General features: G+C 47.6%; 1 pseudogene; it reads right to left on the bottom strand.

Moving 5' to 3' along the window:
* Positions 1-19319, bottom strand: part of LOC139000532 (histone-lysine N-methyltransferase PRDM9-like) — an 81348-nt pseudogene that overhangs the window by 13476 nt on the left and 48553 nt on the right.

The following is a 19319-nucleotide window of genomic DNA, read 5'->3' as shown; positions in this document are numbered from 1 at the left end:
ATTTGGCGTTGGTTTTTTTGTAGTTCATTTCTAATATTATGCCATCATGATCTGAGAAGATGCTTGGTAGGATTTCAATCTTCTTGAATTTGGGGAGACTTTGTTTGTGACCAAATACGTGGTCTATTTCTGAATATGTCTTATGAGCCGTTGAGTAGAATGTATATCCTGTGCCTTTGGGGTGAAGTGTTCTGAACATGTCAATTAAGTCCATCTGATCAAGTGATTCATTTAGGGTTGCTGTTTCTTTGCTGATTTTTTGTCTAGAGGATTTATCCAGAGATGTCAGTCGTGTATTAAAGTCCCCTACTATGATTGTATTGTTGTCAATCTCTCCTTTGATATCTTCCAGGAGTTTTTTTATGTATTTGGATGCTCCTGCATTGGGTGCATAAATGTTTACCAGGGTTATATCTTCTTGTTGTATTGATCCCTTTAGTATTATGAAGTGTCCTTCCTTATCTCTGGTTATGGCCTTCACTTTGAGGTCTATTTTGTCCGATATAAGTATTGCTACCCCAGCTTTCTTTTCCTTTCCATTTGCGTGAAATATATTTTTCCATCCCTTCACTTTCAGTCTGTGTGAGTTCCTTCTAATGAGGTGGGTCTCTTGTAGACAGCAAATGTATGGGTCATGTTTTCTTATCCATTCAGCCACTCGATGTCTTCAGGTTGGAGCATTTAGTCCGTTTACGTTTAACGATATTATTGAAAGGTACTTGTTTGTAGCCATTTCTTTTTTTGTGTGTGTGTGGCTGTTTTCTTTCTGAGCTTTTTATTTCTTCTTTTACACCAGTCCCTTTAGCATTTCTTGCATTGCTGGCTTGGTTGTGATAAACACCCTTAGACTTTTTTTGTCTGTGAAGCTTCTTATTTCCCCTTCAAATTTGAATGATAGCCTTGCTGGATAGAGTATTCTTGGATTCAGTCCTTTGCTTTGCATCACTTTGTCAATTTCTGTCCATTCTTTTCTGGCCTGATGTGTTTCTGTTGAGAAATCATCTGATAGTCTAATGGGAGATCCCTTGTATGCAGCTTTCCGTCTCTCTCTTGCAGCCTGTAAGATTCTCTCTTTGTCCTGAACATTTGCCATGGTAATTATGATGTGTCTTGGTGTGGGTCTTTTCAGGTTCATCTTGTTTGGGACTCTCTGTGCTTGTGTTACTTTTTTCTTTCCCACCTCAGGGAAGTTTTCTGATATTATTTCTTTGAGTTTGTTTTCTAACCCTTGTTCCTCTTTCTGTTGTTCTGGCACCCCTAATATTCGTATGTTGTTTCGGTTCATATTGTCCCAGAGCTCCCTTAGGCTCTCCCCCTGTCTTTTAATTTTTTTCTCCTATTACAGTACAGTTTTTGTGTTTTTTCCTTCCTTGTCTTCTAATTCACTAATTCGGCCCTCCGCTTTTCCTAGTCTACTGTTGATGCTTTCAATGGTGTTTTTTATTGCAGCTATATCGCCCTTCATTTCTTCTTGGGTCTTGCATATGTTATTGATTTTTTCATCTGTTTCCTCTTGCTTCTTGCATATGTTGTTGATTTTTTCCTCCATCCGGTTTATGCACGCTAGGACCCTTATTCTGAATTCTTTTTCTGTCATGTTGCATGCCTCTGTCTCACTTAGCTGCTTTTCTGGTGAGTCCTCCTTTTCTTTCCTTTGGGGGTTTCTTTGCCTGCCCATGTTTGATCTCACTGACGTATCTAGATGTTGAGTCATTCACTGGCTGCTCCCTGGGTGGCAGTGGCTCCTTGGGCTGTGGTTGCTCCTTGGGTGGTTGTGATAGCAGCTGCTCCTCAGTTGGCAGCAGCTCCTCTGGTGGGTGCTGTTCACAGCTGTGGTGGCTCTTCTGGCTGGTGGGGGGAGGCTTCATGTACAGCAGCTGTTCCTCAAACAGAGGGTGTGGTGATCAGGATGCTGCAGTGATCAGGTGATGCTGTTGCTTGTATCAGCTGCGTTGATTTAAAGGCACAAAATACAACACAACAAGGCACAACGAACCAGGCACTGAACACAGTGTATTCACGATATTAATAACCCCAAATAAAGGTGACCACCCGAATTAAGAGAATTAGGGGACAAGGAAGAAAGAAGAGAAGAATACAAAAGAGAGAAAAGAAAAGAAAAATTAGAAAAAACAAACAAACAAAAAAGGAGTGCAAAAATAGAATTGGGAAAAAAGAGCAGGGGAAAAAAGAAAAAAAAAAGAGGGAAAAGAGAGAAAGAAGTATAAGTAGGGAAGAGACTATTTGTATGAGGAGCAAACTCCAATAGAACTGCCACTAATCTCAACAAATTCCAGCAAGAGATCCCTGGAGATGAATGCAAACTACAAACCACCAATAATATCAAGAGTGGCAAGGGAAAACAGAAGCACAAAAATAACCAGGGGGAGGGGGTTGAGGGGAAGGAAGGGGAAAACCAGCAGAAAAAAGAATAAAAAGAAAAAGAAAAACAACCTCACAACCAGTCCTAAAAAAGAACAAGAAAAAACACAAAACAAAACAAACAAACAAATAAAAAAAAACCCCAATATATTCAACAATCAAGAAAACAATAGAAGGATAAGAGAAAAAAAATGTTTGGAAAGTGAAGAAGGATAAAGAATAGGTGTATCAGGATTTAGAGCAGTGGATTAGAAATAGGATACCTAAGTAGGGTGGAATTAGACAGGGGGGTAAAAGGACAGAATTGGGGAAATCTAAAGCAGGAATAGGGTAAGAGAAACAGGACACCAAAAGGGGAAAAGTGAGGAAGAGGGTTTTAGCAAAGGGGTGAAATTGAGATAGGGAAAATTAATGCAAAAGGAACGATGAAAATAGAATGGAGAACACTAATCCCAAAAGAAAATAAAGAGAAAATAAAATGGCACTTTAAAAAATGGTAAAATGGTAGCAGTAATAATACTGGTTAAAAATAAAAATGTAGTAATTGAAAGGGTAAAATCAGGTGATGGAAAAAGAAGAAAAAGAAAAAAAATTGGTTTCTTAGTAAAAAGGCGAAAAAAGAAAAAAAAAGAAAAAGAAAAAATTTGCAGTAGTGATGGTCTTTTGGTTCTTCTACTCTTCAGCCTGGTTCACCTTAGTCCTGCCAGGTATTTAGGAGAGTGTTGAATTTCCCTACGTTACACTGTCACTCCGTGTTGTAAATCACAGTCCTGATTTTAAAGCAGGCCGTATTTGTGATCCAGTCTGCCCTAATTTGTATTTACCTAAGAGTCAGTGTGGCTCAGCATCTGGGTGGCAGTTTTTTTGGCAGGAAGTGCTTTTCCCCAACCGGAAGGGCCGTTCTATCACAGGAAGTTTAAGTTCCCCCAAGGAAGGTGAGCTTCCCTCACAGGAGTTTAGGTCCACACACAGGAAAGGGAATTTCCCACACAGGAAGGTGAGATGCCCTCACAGGGAAATATGCCTACACACACTAACATACATTTTTTCCACAGGAAGAAGGGTTCCTACACTGGAAGGGACAATTCCCCTACAGGGAAATGGGTTAAAACAAGGGAAGAGACATTTCTTCCACAGACAGAAGGGTACCCCCACATGCAGTGCTGTTTCCCTTCAACAAGTTGCGATTCCATCACAGGATGATAGGTCCTCCTACAGGATAGTGCATTTCCCCCAGAGGAAGACGGGTTTCCTCACAGAAAGTCCTTTTCCCCAACAGGAAGAGGCATTCTTCTGCAAAAAGTTTCAATTCCCCCACAGATAGGTGAGCTACCCTTACAGGAAGTTAGGTCCACACACTGGAAAGGGCATTTCCATCAGAGGAAGGTGAGATGCCCTCACAAGAAAATAGGTCCACACACAGTAACATGTGTTTTTTCCACAGAGAAAGGGTTCCTACACAGGAAGAGACATTTCCCCCACAGAGAGGAGGGTACCACCACAGGAAGTTCTGTTTCCCTACAACAAGTTGCGATTCCATCACAGGATGATAGGTCCGCATACAGCATAGTGCATTTCCCCAGTTGGAGATGGGTTTCCTCACAGGAAGTGATTTTCCCCAACAAGAAGATGCGTTCTCCCACAGGAAGTTTCAATTCCCCAACAGGAAGGTGAGTTTCCCTCACAGGAAGTTATGTCCACACACAAGAAACTAAATTCCTCCCACAGGAATGTGAGATGACCTCACAGGAAGATAGGTCCTCACACAGTAACATGCATTTTTTCAACAGAAAGAAGGGTTCCTACACCGGATGAGACAATTCCCCCGCAGGAAGATGGGTTCCTACATAGGAAGAGTCTTTTCCCCCACAGAGAGAAGGGTACCCCCACAGGAAGTTCTGTTTCCCTTCAACAAGTTGCGATTCCATCACAGGACGATAGGTCCGGCTACAGGAAAGTGCAATTCCACCGGTGGAAAAAGGTTTCCTCACAGGAATTGCTATTGTTCAACAGGAAGAGGCGTTCTCCAATAGGAAGTTTCCATTCCCCCGCAGGGAGGTGAGCTTCTCTCACAGGAAGTTAGCTCCACAAACAGGAAAGGGCATTACCCTCACAGGAAGGTGAGATGCCTTCACAGGAAGATAGGTCCACACACAGTAACATGCATTTCGCCCACAGGAAGAATGGTTCCTACACTGGAAGGAACAATTCCCCCATTGGAAGATGGGTTCCTGCACAGGAAGAGACATTTCTCACACAGAGAGAAGGGTACCCCAACAGGTAGCTCTGTTTTCATTCAACAAGTTGCGATTGCATCACAGGATGATAGGTCCGCCTACAGTAAAGTGCATTTCCCCAGGTGTAAGACGTTTTTCATCACAGGAAGTTCATTTCCCCCAAAAGAAGAGTCGTTCTCCCTCAGGAACTTTCAATTCCCCCACAGGAAGGTGAGGTTCCCTCACAAGAAGTTAGATCCACACACAGAAAAGGGTATTTATCCCACAGGAAGGTGGGATGCCCTCACAGGAAGATAGGACCACACACAGTAACATGCATTTCCCCCACCAGAATAACGGTTCCTACACCAAAAGAAATAACACCTCCACAGGATGATGGGTTCCTACACAGGAAGAGACATTTCCCCCACAGACAGGAGGGTACCCCCCACAGGAAGTTATGTTTCCCTTCAACAAGTTGTGATTCCATCACAGGATGATTGGTCCACCTACAGGATAATGCATTTCCCCTGGTGAAGACGGGTTTTCTCACAGGAAGTGCTTTTTCTCAACAGGAAGAGGCGTTCTCGCACAGGAAGTTTAAATTCCCCCACAGGAAGGTGAGCTTCCCTCACAGGAAGTTAGGTCTACACACAGGAAAGGGAATTTCCCCCACAGGAAGGTGAGATGACCTCACAGGAAGATAGAGCCACACACAGTAACATGGATTTTCCCAAAAAGAAGAAGGGTTCGTACACCGGAAGGGACAATTCCCCAACATGAAGATGGGTCCCTACACAGGAAGAGACAGTTCCCCCACAGAGAGAAGGTTAACCCCACAAGAATTTCTTTTCCCTTCAATAAGTTGTGATTCCATCACAGGATGATAGGTCCACCTACAGGATAGTGCATTTCCCAAGATGGAGACGGGTTTTCTCACAGGAAGTGCTTTACCCCAACAGTAAGTGGTGTTCTCCCACAGGAAGTTTTAATTACCCCAAAGGAAGGTCAGCTTCACTCACGTGAAGTTAGGTCAACAAACAGGAAAGGGCATTTCCCCCACAGGAAGGTGAGATGCCCTCACAAGAATATAGGTTCACACACAGTTACATGCATTTTCCCTACAGGAAGAAGGTTTATTACCAGGAAGGGACAATTCCCCCACAGGAAAAGGAGTTCCTACACAGAAAGAGACATTTCCCCGACAGAGAGAAGGGTACCCCCACAGGAAGTTGTGTTTCCCTACAACAAGTTGCGATTCCATAAGAGGATGATAGGTCTGCCTACAGGAAAGTGCATTTCTCCCAGTGGAGAAGGGTTTCCTCACAGGAAGTTCTTTTTCCCCAACAGGAAGAGGTGTTCTTTCACAGTAAGTTTCAATTCCCCCACAGCAAGGTGAGCTTCCCTCTCAGGAAGTTACGTCCACACACAAGAAAGGTAATTTCTCACACAGGAATGTGAGATGCCCTCACAGGAAGAAAAGTCCACACACAGTTTCATGCATTTTTTCAATAGGAAGTAGGGTTCCTACACCGGAAGCGACAATTCCCCCACAGGAAGATGGGTTCCTACACAGGAAGAGACATTTCCCCCACAGAGAGGAGGGAACCGCCACAGGAAGTTCTGTTTCCCTTCAACAAGTTTCAATTCCAACACAGGATGATAGGTGCACTACAGGAAAGTGCATATCCGCAGGTAGAAGACGGGTTTCATCACAGGAAACTGCTGTTCTCCAACATGAACAGGCGTACTCCCACAGAAAGTATCAATTCCTCCACATAAAGTTGAGCTTCCCTCACAGGAAGTTAGGTCCATACAGGAAAGGGCATTTCCCACACAGAAAGGTGAGACGCCCTTACAGGAAGATAGGTCCACACACAGTAACATGCATTTGCCCCCTAGGAAGAAGGGTTCGTACACTGGAAGCAACAATTCCCCCACAGGAAGATGGTTTCCTACACAGGAAGAGACTTTTCCCCCACAAAGAGAAGGGTACCTCCACATGTAGTTCTGTTTCCCTTCCACATGTTGCGATTCCATCACAGCATGATAGGTCAGCCTCCCGGAAAGTGCATTGCCCTGGGTGGAGACGGGTTTCCTCACAGGAAGTGCTTTTACCCAACAGGAAGAGGTGATCTCCCACAGGAAGTTTAAATTCCCCCACAGGAAGGTCAGCTTCCCTCACCGGAAGTTAGGTCCACACACAGGAAAGGGCATTTCCCCCACAGGAAGTTGAGATGCCCTCACAGCAATAAGTCCACACACAGTAACATGCATTTTCCCTGCAGGAAGAAGGGTTCTTACACCGAAAGGGACATTTCCCCCACAGGAAAATAGTTTCCTACAGAGAAAGAGATATTTCCTCCACGGAGTGAAGGGTACTTCCACAGGAAGATCAGTTTCACTTCAACAAGTTGCCATTCAATCACAGGATGATAGCTCCACCTAACGGAAACCTCATTTCCACGGTGGAGATGGGTTTCCACACAGGAAGTACTTTTCTCCAACAGGAAGTGGCATTCTCCCACAGGAAGTATCAATTCCCCCACAGGAAGGTAAGCTTTCCTCACAGGAATTAGGTCCACAAACAGGTAAGGGCATTTCTCCCACAGGAATGTGAGATGCTTTCACAGGAGATAGGTCCACACACAGTAAAATGCATTTGCCCCAGAGGAGGAAGGGTTCCTACACTGGAAGAGACATTTCCCCAACAGATAGAACAGTACGCCCTAGGAAGTACTCTTTCCCTTCAACAAGTTGCGATTCCATCCCAGGATGATAGGTGCGCATACAGGAAAGTGCATTTCCCCCGGTGGAGACTGGTTTCCTCACAGGAAGTGCTTTTCCCCAAAAGGAAGAGGCGTTCTTCCACAGAAAGTTTCAATTTCCCACAAGAAGATGAGCTTCCCACACAGGTAGTTATGTCCACCCACAGGAAAGGGCATTTCCTCCACAGGAAGGTGAGATGCCCTTACAGGAAGATAGGTCCAAACACCGTAACATGCATTTTTTCACAGGAATAAGGGTTCCTACACCGGAAGGGACAATTCTCCACAGGAAAATGGGTTCTGCATAGGAAGAGACATTTCTCCCACAGAGAGAAGGGTACCCCTACAGAAAGTTCTGTTTCCCTTCAACAAGATGCGATTCCATCACAGGATAAAAGGTCCGCCTACAGGAGAGGGCATTTCCCCAGGTGGAAGTTGGGTTTCCTCAGAAGAAGTGCTATTCTTCATAGGAAGAGGCATTCTCCCACAGAAAGTTTCAATTCCCCCACAGGAAAGTGAGCTTTCCTCACAGGAAGATGCGTCCACACACAGAAAAAGAAATTTCCACTTCAGGAAGGCTGGATGCCCTCACAGGAAGATAGGTCCACACAAACTAACATGTATTTTCCACACAGGAAGAAGGGTTCCTACACCGGAAGAGACAATTCCTCTAAAAAATGGTGGCTTCCTACAAAGGAAGAGACATTTCCTTCACAGATTGAAGGGTACGCCCACAGGATGTTCTGTTTCCCTTCAACAAGTTTCGATTCCATCAGAGGATGATAGATCCGCCTACAGGAAAGTGCATTTCCCCAGGTGGAAGAGGGGTTTCCTCACAGGAAGTGCTTTTCCCCAACAGGAAGAGGCGTACTCCCTCAGAAAGTTTCAATACCCCCACAGGAAGATGAGCTTCCCTAACTGGAATTTAGGTCTATACAGGAAAGGGCATTTCCCCCACAGGAAGGTGAGATGCCCGCACAGGAAGATAGGTCCAAACACAGTAACATGCATTTTGCACAAAGGAAGAAGGGTTCCTACACCGGAAAGGACAGTTCTTCCAAGGAAGATAGGTTCCTAGACTGGAAGAGACATTTCCCCCAAACAGAGTAGGGTCAACCCACAGAAACGTCTGTTTCCCTTCAAGAAGTTGCGATTCCATCACAGGAAGATAGGTCCGCATACAGGAAAGTGCCTTTCCCCAGGTGGAAGACAGGTTTCCTCACAGGAACAGCTTTTCCCCAACAGTAATAGTCTTTCTCCCACGGGAAGTTTCAATTCCCCTACAGGAAGGTGAGCTTCCTTCTCAGGAGAATTGGTCCACACAAAGGAAAGGGCATTTCCCCCACAAGAATGTGAGATGCCCTCACAGGAAGATAGGTCCACATACAGTAAAATGTATTTCCCCCACAGAAAGAAGGCTTCCTACACCGGAAGGGACAATTCCCCCACAGTTCCATGGGTTCCTACACAATAATAGACATTTCCCCCACAGAAAAAAGGAAGCCACCACAGGAAGTTCTCTTTCCCTTGTTCAAGTTGCGATTCCATCACAGGATGATAGGTCCGCCTACAGGAATGTGCATTTTCCCCAGTGGAAGACGGTTTCCTCACAGGAACTGCTTCTGCCCAACAGGAACAGGCATTATCCCAGAGGAAGTTTCAATTTCCCCACAGGAAGGTGAGCTTCCGTCACAGGAAGATAGGTCCACACACAGTAACATGCATTTTGCACAAAGGAAGATGGGTTCCTACACTGGCAAGGACAATTCTTCCACAGGAAGTTGGGTTCCTACACATGAAGAGACATTTCCCCCACAGAAGGTGGGTAAACCCACAGAAAGTTCTGTTTCCCTTCAAGAAGTTGTGATTCCATCCCGGGATGATAGTTCCACCTATAGGAGAGTGCATTTCCCCCAGTGGAGACAGGTTTTCTCACAGGAAGTGCTTTTCCCCAACAGGAAGGGGCGTCCTGTGGGGGAAGTTTCAAATCCCCCACAGGAAGGTGATCTTCCTTCACCAGAAGTTAGGTCCACACAGGAAAGACATTTCCCCCTCTGGAAGGTGAGATGCCCTCACAGGAAGAAAGATCCACAGGCAGTAAAATGCATTTCTCACAAAGGAAAAAGGGTTCCTACACCGGAAGGGACTATTTCCCCACAGGAAGATGGGTTCCTACACAGGAAGAGACATTTCCCCCACAGAGAAATGTACCCGAACAAGAAGTTCAGTTTCCCTTCAACAAGTTGCGATTCCATCACAGGATGATAGGTCTGCCTACAGGAAAGTGCTTTTCTATTATTGGAAGATGGGTTTCCTCACAGCAAGTTCTTTTCCCCAACAGGAAGAGGTGTTCTCCCACAGGAAGTTTCAATTCCCCCACAGGAAGGTGAGCTTCCCTCACAGGAAGTTAGGTCCACACACAGGAATGGGCATTTCCCTCACAGGAAGGTGCGATGCACTCACAGGAAGATAGCTCAACACACAGTAAAATGCATTTCCCCCACAGGAAGTAGGTTTCCAATACCGGAAGGGACAATTCCCTCACAGCAGGCGGTGCAAGATATAGAGAGTCCATCGAATCAGAAAAGAAAGGAAAGGAAAAGGTTTATTTCTGCATCTTCATGAGACCCACAGACCCCAAGGACAGTTTGAGTGGGTTCACACCAACAGGGAGAGGGGCGCTTTTTTTATAATGCTGTTTTGTGAGGGGTGAGGACAGTAGCTGAGGTATTCAGTTGAGGAAGTTTCAGCTGCAGGGGGTTCAGCCAGGTATTCAGGCAGGAGTCAGTATCTGTGTGGGAGTCGGTGTTGATTCAGGGAGAAGCCAGTATCTGTGTCTGGCATGCTGATGTGCCAGACATGCCAGGGGGAGTCCATCATCTCGTCACATGTCTGCATGTATCCGATCCTGGGCTCTCTCTGACCGAAAACTCACAACATGGGGGACTGCTGGCCTCGGTTCCAACACACTTGCCTGGTGGAAGCAAAAAAATACAGAACACAATGGACAGGGTGACCGTGTGCCTCAGGGTACATGACAAATGGGAAGACACCTTTCTCCTTAGCACCAGCTAAGCTGGGACGCGGTCACAGTCAAGCAGCAATTTCAGGGGGAGATAGAGCCAGCCTTAGGCGTTTAGGAGAATTGGGCTACAAGGAAAACACACAGGGGCACACACTGGGACAAGGGACATTTCTGCAACACAACCAAGCCATGGCCACTCACATCTCCATCACACAAGGGAGCAACAACACGTGCATTGGCATAACACAAAGGAAATGCAAATGGCCCACAAACGTCAAGATTTACAACATAAAGACAAGGAAGCCCTTCGTTAGGGTGGAAAAGGGGAAAGCCCAGAGGGAACGAGGGGCGACAACCTCACGAGGCCCATGGGAGGGTCAACCTTGGGGCCCAGGACTTACTAGAGGAAACAACTCCAAGGGGAATATGGACCCAGCAGAGGGACTAGCAGCCACCACGATCTGCACCCTTGAAAGGCCATACGGAAGGGAACCCAGTGGGACCCTTTTCACCCTCCCTACGTGGCAGTCTGCACTTGGTCTTTGACACAGCTCCACACTGGCTACAACACTTTCTGTCCGGGAATTCATTCTACGATTCGAGCGGGAAAAAAATACAGGCTCCAGTACAAAAACGACGGAGCCACGGGATACCCGCCCCCGCTTTCATACACCCGATACCAAGGGCACCTCTGCCCTCAGCGCCCACTCAGCACCCTCACATCCTGCAGGGACGACAAGCCAATCTCTCCATCACAGACACACAAACATTCCTCTTCAGCTAGGTCTTGGCTCCACCTGCTGGCCAAGCTGCGCTCCACATGCTGATCTTCACCTGCATCACAGGCTCCTGAAAGGTGGACCCACAGCAAAGGCTCGCCGATGTCCGCCCCGCCTCTCCAATTGGGAAAAATCCATATTGATTCCCATACATCTGTCACCTACTGTTTGTCCGGGTCCCAAAACAAGTCCTTTTACGAGGCACGTGGACGAAAATGGTCTAAGGCGACATCTTCCTCAGCATACACAGTCCAGGCATGCTTTGGGATCATTGACTAAAACTTCTATGCTGTTCCATCATTGACGTGAAATTCAGGCAAAAAGCACAGGGATTTTCGATAGAAACGTTTTAGGAAATGGGGAAGGAAGCGGGAAAATATTTTCGAAAACTGCAGCACACTTGGCAGGTTACACAATTTTTTAAAACAGCACAAAAACCAATAGGACAGGCACAGCTGGGGGTGCTCCAGAGCCTCCTGTCGCCAGCCTGAACATCACATTCCCCTCCTAAGAACAGGTATCCCCATGGACATATCTGAGGAACAAATGGGGGACAACTACAGCTTCATTCTTCACTTATATTGACACTTTCACAGCAACATGCAAAGTGCAAAACCTGTGCTCCTCTTTCTTCACAGTCAAGAAAAGTTTCACACCCAGATGCTCAATCTGCATTCTTTGCAAACTTCCAAGCTGAAAGGATTGACAAGTCTCCCCCGCCTTTCATCTCCACTCATTTCACAGATCATGGGGAAGAGACAGCAAAACCCCACAAACACCCGGACCTGGGATCACAGCCACAATACCACTTATGGGGCCATGTGGTGCAGCTAAAACACATCATTTTTAATACAAGGTCCACTTCACCTGGGGAATGGGACACACAAAAGGGCTCAGCACACAAGACACTAGACAGACAGAGTGGTGGGAGGCTGTGGCTCCTGCCTCAGAAATAACAGTCGCAGAAAAAACGGGGAACCAAGCCTGAGCGGCCTCACCTGGGGCCCCGCCACTCATCCAGGACACTGTGACACCTCCCGCATCACAGCTGCGGTGGGGTTCTCCTCACATCTTTCACAGGTGCCGCTCACCTCACTCTGAACCTCACACCCAGCCGGCGCTCTAACCGGTGAGCCGTCAGGTGCAGGTACCTTGGTGGCAGGCACATCTCCACTAGGGGGTGTACACGAGGCAGCTGATGGATGTTTCTCTCATCCATGTTTCTGATTCTCTAGCCCTCTCCCTGCCTCAAAATCAGCGGTTCTCAACCTGTGGGTCGCAACCCCTTTGGCATCAAATGACCCTTTCACAGGGGTCGCCTAAGACCATCCTGCAGATCAGATAGTTACGTGATGATTCATAACAGTAGCAACATCACAGTGATCAAGTAGCAACGAAAATCATTGGATGGTTGGGTCACAACATGAGCAACTCTATTGAAAGGGCCACAAGTGTGACAACCACTGCTCTAAGTTAAAAATCAATCACATATATATTTTTTAAAAAGAATCTGGACCTTGCAAGCTCTCTCCACCATCTTCTTCAAAGGCTGCAACAGGCAAAAGGAGAAAGATAGATACGTACATCAACACATACATAAGGTCTCAGTGGTTTCTACACTTCCATGAGAAACAATTCACAACATGAAAAACACAACAACATCTAAACAGCAGCCAAAAAGCACACTCTGACGACCACAAAGGAGGCATGGGGGACCAACGGGAGGATGGGGGCATGAGCGCGGGTCCGTCAGGCTACACATTAACATGCAGAGCTGAGAACCCGGTAGAGGGGGAAATGGCAGACTTGGGATTTCCACCTTCACACGGGTTCACTCACCAATTTCAGGACCATTTCCTTGGCAAATCAAAGGGAAGCTTCACTGGGACATTCGAGCAACAACACCTTGTGCCTCTAGCTCTGCTGCTGGCCATCCAGCTAAAGCCATGGGACCGTGACCAAAAACTACACCCACCATTTCAGCGATGCTGCCACGGCAGCCATCATGCCATCCCTAGACCGAATGAGGTCAAGTCTCAGTGTCTGCACCACTTCCCTCCCAGCACTAACAAAGGATTCGCCACACACTGCTGCACTGAGGTCGCCTTGAAAGTGAGTGAGCACCCTCCCTGGCTAGTATGTTCCTTGGGGTCTGCTTTACCTACAGACTGCTGAGGACTTCTTCTGGCAACCTCATGCTCTATCATTGAGAAACACTGGCTATTTCTTCCATTCACTTTTTCAAGTGGCCATTTCAAACCCTTCCCAGCCGCCTGGACTACAAATACAGATGCTTTCCTGCACCTCTTGACACCACTTCCTAGAGGCCTTTGCCTGTCCTAAATGGAACTTTTACAAGCAGGAACCAGTGCTTGTTCATTGACGAACTTTCTGACTCCACCACAGTTCCATCCAGAACAGTCACTGACTGTGTGTGAAACAAACTGATGAAACACAACACATCTTTCACAATCATAACATTGGGGCATCCTAGCTCTTCTTCTTTTCACTCCCTTTTGGAAATAGATGATAGAAAAATGGCTACAAGAACAACATTGGGTCTTTCCATCTCTAAAACAGTCATTCAGAATCAGGATATGTCCCTTCGAATTCACATCTTGACAACAGAATTAGGCTATTATGAAACTTCCCCATCAGGAACCTCGACGAGAGCCCTTGTGTATCTGCCTGCCTGCCTGTCTGGCTGTCTGTCTGTCCGTTTGTGGTGCTGACATAAATCCAGGTGCAAAGACCTGGGCCTGCTTCCACACCAGGGGAGCCAAGTCCAACAGCAGGACCAAGGTTGGCATAGCTCATGGTCTCTGATACACTTCCCTCTCACCCAAGATCGCATGGCACTCACTGGACCTTGACACAACAGCACCTTTGCAGGCTGTGCAACAATCCAGTCACTGCCTCTTAAAGAAAAACATTTCCTCCTTTTGACAATGTCCCCTGAGCCACATGGTCACCCTCTCTAGTCTGTTGAGTGCTTCAGCATTCCTCACAGCTGTCTTACAGCTCATCCCAGCCTCACAATTCTTCAGTCCAGCTGCTTCTGTACAAGGTTTCTTGTTATAGGGGAAAGGAAATTGCATCAATGATCACATGGACCACTCATACAAAGGGAGTCATTTATAAAAGGATGGCATTTCCATGGGAACAATGGGAACCTCTTTCCTTACAATAATTGAGGGCTCAGTGGGTGACCTCAAACTCTCAGAACCAACCATTGAGCAACACCTTCACACTCCCCTTTTCCCACATCAACCCAATCCTAACACAACACCTTGGGGCCAGGGAAAATCTGCCAGTTGGGATATTGTTTTCTCTGGGTCTCAGCGGACTCGGGAGGAGCCAGCCCAGAATCTTGGAGCTGATGACGCCCAAGCAGGGGCCCTGTGCACACTGGGAGGTGGACTCTGTCACCCAGGTCAGGAGGGGCAACCCCCCACCCCCAGCCTCGCATTGAAACACCACACATTTCCAAGAGGCCCAGCACCTCTGGTCAGCATCTCTCAGGGGGTGAAGGAAAGCTTTGCACAATCAAGTCCTCATTCACATTAAAAATGTTGGTGTCCCCGTGCCCAAACCTCCACATAAAGGAAGGTTCTGGTTGGAATAGTCACGCCTTGATTTGTTGAATACATCTTTTCCAGGTTGCAATGATTAGCCTTTATCTTCATGCCCAGCTTTTTCTACCATTTCTTTCCATTTCCAGTGTGAAACATCTCACTTCCTTTGGAAGGAAATGGAAAAATCTCCAGGATGGGATGCTCAGCTGTTTGGGTGAATACGTGCACACAGGTTTTGAAGTGAGATACTGTGAACATTCATGAACTGGAATTCTCATGAGGACTAAGGAAGACAAGTGGTGGTTGTTTTCAGTAAAATCTGATACCTTTTGGGGGGAGAATAGGAGGAGATTTCACAGTTTCCAGTTTTATTTTAAATCTGTTGTGCTTGATCTGACAAAGAGAAAGAATCAGGTGATGTGCATGCCCTTACCAGGAATCAAAGTGACTTCTTGGTTCATAGGTCAACACTGAATCATTGAGCCTCGCTTGCTGGGCTGTGTGTTGCAATTTGGATAACCGGTTTACTAGAAAGACAATGTGGCCCTGGCTGGGTAGATTACATGCCAGGAGGATGAGAACCTTTACCTTGCTGGTGTTCTCATGCTGCTTGGAGCATCAGGCCTGCTTCCATCATCACAGAAAGTGGGAGGTGTGGCATCAGTACAAGTTTACTGCTACCTCCTGCCTATAGGTTCATAACAGAATGAAGGTTAAACCCTGCAGGCTGTCTCGACAAGGGGACCAGACATTCAACAAACATTCTGCTTGGTGACAACACACGACCCCCAACAGTTCCTTGGGCAGCGATACACACTCATACTTACCAAGTTCCTAACCATCTGCCAAGTAAAACATTCATACTTAGAAAGTTTTTAACATGCTCATTTAATTGCACTTAGGAAGGCAACTTTGTACAAGAAATGTCATTTTCTAAAATAAAATGTACGTATAATACAAATGTATGATACATCAAACAGATAACTGCTTGGCTATGATTTATTTTTTATGCATATCATAACTATATAGAATAAGTTTGAGATCACTTTCCAAACAACTGATGTGTGAATGGATGTCCAAAGAGGTCTTGGGTTTTGGGCAGAGTCACTATGAAGTAGGTGCTGTCCTTCGGACGGTCTCTCCTCCAGCCTACCCTGAAATGGAATCCAGAGTTCTGGAGTAAAAAAACCACTAAGAAGGTAAATCTGGAAGGATAAAAGGAACCAGCACAGTGACCACAGGTTCCCGGATGTCACCTCTCCAGGCTACTGCGGCCTCAATTATCTGTCTGTCCCTTGGCCTGTGTGTCCTTCGGTAACCAACACCGGGTGAGTCTGCTTGCATCTTCTCAGTGTGAGTGACTCTGGGAGCAGCGAGACAAGGCAGTAGAGGGGAGAACGTGCAGGACCCTCCTCTGTCCATTTGCCGCCTCCTTCACACCTCGCTTTCCCCTCCTCCTCCCGGCCTCGCCCCCGAGAGCCTCGCACCTAACCTGCTGGCTTGGGAGACCCTGCAAGGACCACGCTAGAGTGGCCTCTCATGTTCTGTCAGGAACTTGGCATCTAAGGGACACTCAGACATTTTATTTTCATTTTTTTAAAGAATATAGCCTATTTCTCTTTAGAAAATATATTTTATAGATTTTTAACGGAGAGGAAGGGAGATAGATAGTTAGAAACATCAATGAGAGAGAAACATTGATCAGCTGCCTCCTCCACATCTCCTACTGGGGATGGCCCGCAACCCAGGTACATGCCTTGACCGGAATCAAACCTGGGACCCTTCAGTCCGCAGGCCGATGCTCTATTCACTGAGCAAAACCGGTTTTCGGTCGGACATTTTGTTTTTATCTTATACACACATCACGTGGAAAAACATCAGTGGAGCTGAGTGCGGTGCTGATCATGGTGCCTTTCTTTAGGGGTATGCTGCTTTTTCACACCCTCCAAATCTTTTCCTTCTTTGTCCTTTTTTCTTGTGTATGTTTTCGTTAATTCTTACCAGAGGATATGTTTTTTACAGAGAGAGGGAGGGCGGGAAGGAGGGAAGGAGAGGAGAGAGAAGAAACCAAAAAGCAAGCATGAATATGCAAGAGACACATGGATCTTTGGCTCCCACAGGAGCCCAGACCGGGGCTGGCAATGAAACCTGCATCCCAGATATGTGCTCTGGACCAGGAATCCCACCAGCGACCCTTCCCTGGGCATCCGAAGGTCTAACCAGTGAACAACACTGAACAGGGCCTATTCCTTCTGCTTAGCAGATGAGAACATATGTCACTCTTTCTTCTGGCAGAAGGCAGTGAATCTAGGATGATCACTCACCTTTGATCTTTCTCTCTTCCTTTCTGAAATAGTAGAAATATATCTTTCTAAAAAAAACCACTGTGGCCCTGGCCAGTGTGCCTCAGTGGACACAGTGTCAGCCTGCATATTGAAGGCTCCATGGTTCGATTCCCGGTCAGGGCACATGCATGGGTTGCAAGCTCGATCCCCAGGGGCGGGGGGGGGGGGACACTGGAGGCAGCGGACCCAGGATTCTCTCTCATCATTGATGTTTCCATCTCTCTCCCTCTCCCTTCACCTCTGAAATCAATAAAAATATATATGTTTTTAAAAAACACACTGGGTTTCAACACTAAAGTTTAAGTTGAGTTTTTTTCTCCCGGTACTAACACGTTCCCATGGTAACCCTGCATCTGGAGGTGCCGTCAATAACGACAGCCTCCCTGGTACTGACTGCATCAATAACGGCAGCCTACAGGGGAAGGACTGCCTCAGTAATGCCCGCCTCTAGGCTACTGATTGCCTCGATCATTGCAGCCGCTAGGGTACTGGCTGCCTCAGTAATGCCCTACAGAGGCCGCTGAGTCTAGTGGGAATAACACGTTCTTCCGATACCCCTGGACGTCGCTGTACGGACTGGCTGCCTCCATCATGGTGTCATCCAAGGGACTGGCTGCCTCAATCATAGCAGCCGCCGGGTTACTGGCTGTCTCAGGAAAGGAGACCTGTCCGGTACTGGCTGCCTTGGTAACGGCGCCCGACCCAGGACTGACGGCTTCAATAATGGCAGCCTCTAGGTTACGCACTGAATTAGTGAACGCACAGCTTCCCCATGTCACTGCAGCAGCCAAGGCCTCCCTTTGCAGGGCTGGGACGGGAAGGGGTGCAAAAGCCAGACCCGTGACTTCAGTGCATCCAGGGAAGGAATAATTGCAACCTGGACAGCCGCGATGATTTTGTAGGGTTTTCTGTGGGTTTTGTTTTTTGTTTGTTTGTTTGTTTGTGGTTTTGGGGGTAGAATTTTTCATCAAATTCACAGGACATTAGCTGAAAGTTCAGAACCACGGACAGAAACACAAGGTGGTATTCTTTGAACGGCCACAAGAGGGATGCAGAGGATCGTTTTTGCAAAGGAATTGGCTGACAGCTTCCTTTAAGGCAGTGGTTCTCAACCTTCCTAATGCCGCGACCCTTGCATACAGTTCCTCATGTTATGCTGACCCCAGCCATCAAATTATTTTCGTTGCTACTTCATCACTGTAATGTTGCTACTGTTATGGATCTTTATGTAAATATCTGACATGCAGCATGTATTTTCATTGTTACACACTGAACATAATTAAAGCATAGTGATGAATCACAAAAGCAATATCTAATTATATATGTGTTTTCCGATGGTCTTAGGCGACCCCTGTGAAAGGTACGTTCGACCCCCAAAGGGGTCGCAACCCACAGTTGAGAACCGCTGGTCTAGTGGGAATACTTGTTTCCCAGAAAGCAACTCCCCGCCTACCGCCTGGTCCTCTCGCTAAGGAAGCGAACACATGCGCCTGGAAGACAGTCCGGGACCCTGAATACCATCGGGTGGAACAGAGACTCGGTCAGGCGGCAGGAAGGCCGCGTCACCCCAACACCTGCCCAAGCTGGGGGTTCCGGGCATCCATCCGCGACGCCTCAGGAATCCGAGGCCTGGACACCGCCCAGCCGCGCCCTGGCTGAAGGCTTCTTGAGCGACACTCACAGGACCCTGGGCAGCCAATCACCACGGGGGGTTGGGGTGGGGGGGCGGGCTCTTTCCACCGGATTCTGCCCTTGCCTGGCAGGAAGGCTCCACCCTGCGCCCCGCCCTTTCGACGTTTCTGACCGCCCATTGGCGGGCAGGGCTCTGTGACCTCAGCACTGATTGGCGGCTGGCCCTGACGCTCTGGAAGCCGGAAGCTCCCCCCTGGCCCCGCCACACACGGGAGCGCGCCGGGTCGGAGCTCGGGTTTGGGGGACCTCGGCCAGCGGCCAGAGACGGACAGGAAAACCAGGGCCTCGCGTATGAACCCCTTTGCCTCGGGCCTTCAACCCCCAGCCAAAGACCCCCGGTGTCCTCCTGAGAGGCCCTCGGTCCCCCTAACCCTCCCGTCAGACCCCCCGACCACGCCCCTCAGACCCCGCCCAAGACCAAGCCTCTCAGACCCACACCGCGCCCCTCAGTCCTCCCTGACTCCGCCCCTCAGTCCCCCAATCGCGACCCTCAGACCCCCACCGCGCTCCTCAGACCCCCACCCTGCAGCTCAGACC

This window comes from Myotis yumanensis, unplaced genomic scaffold (assembly GCF_028538775.1).
Source record: "Myotis yumanensis isolate MYYU_CA2020_CCGP unplaced genomic scaffold, mMyoYum1.0.hap1 SCAF_24, whole genome shotgun sequence".
NCBI lineage: Eukaryota > Metazoa > Chordata > Mammalia > Chiroptera > Vespertilionidae > Myotis > Myotis yumanensis.
This window is presented reverse-complemented; position numbering and strand designations above follow the sequence as displayed.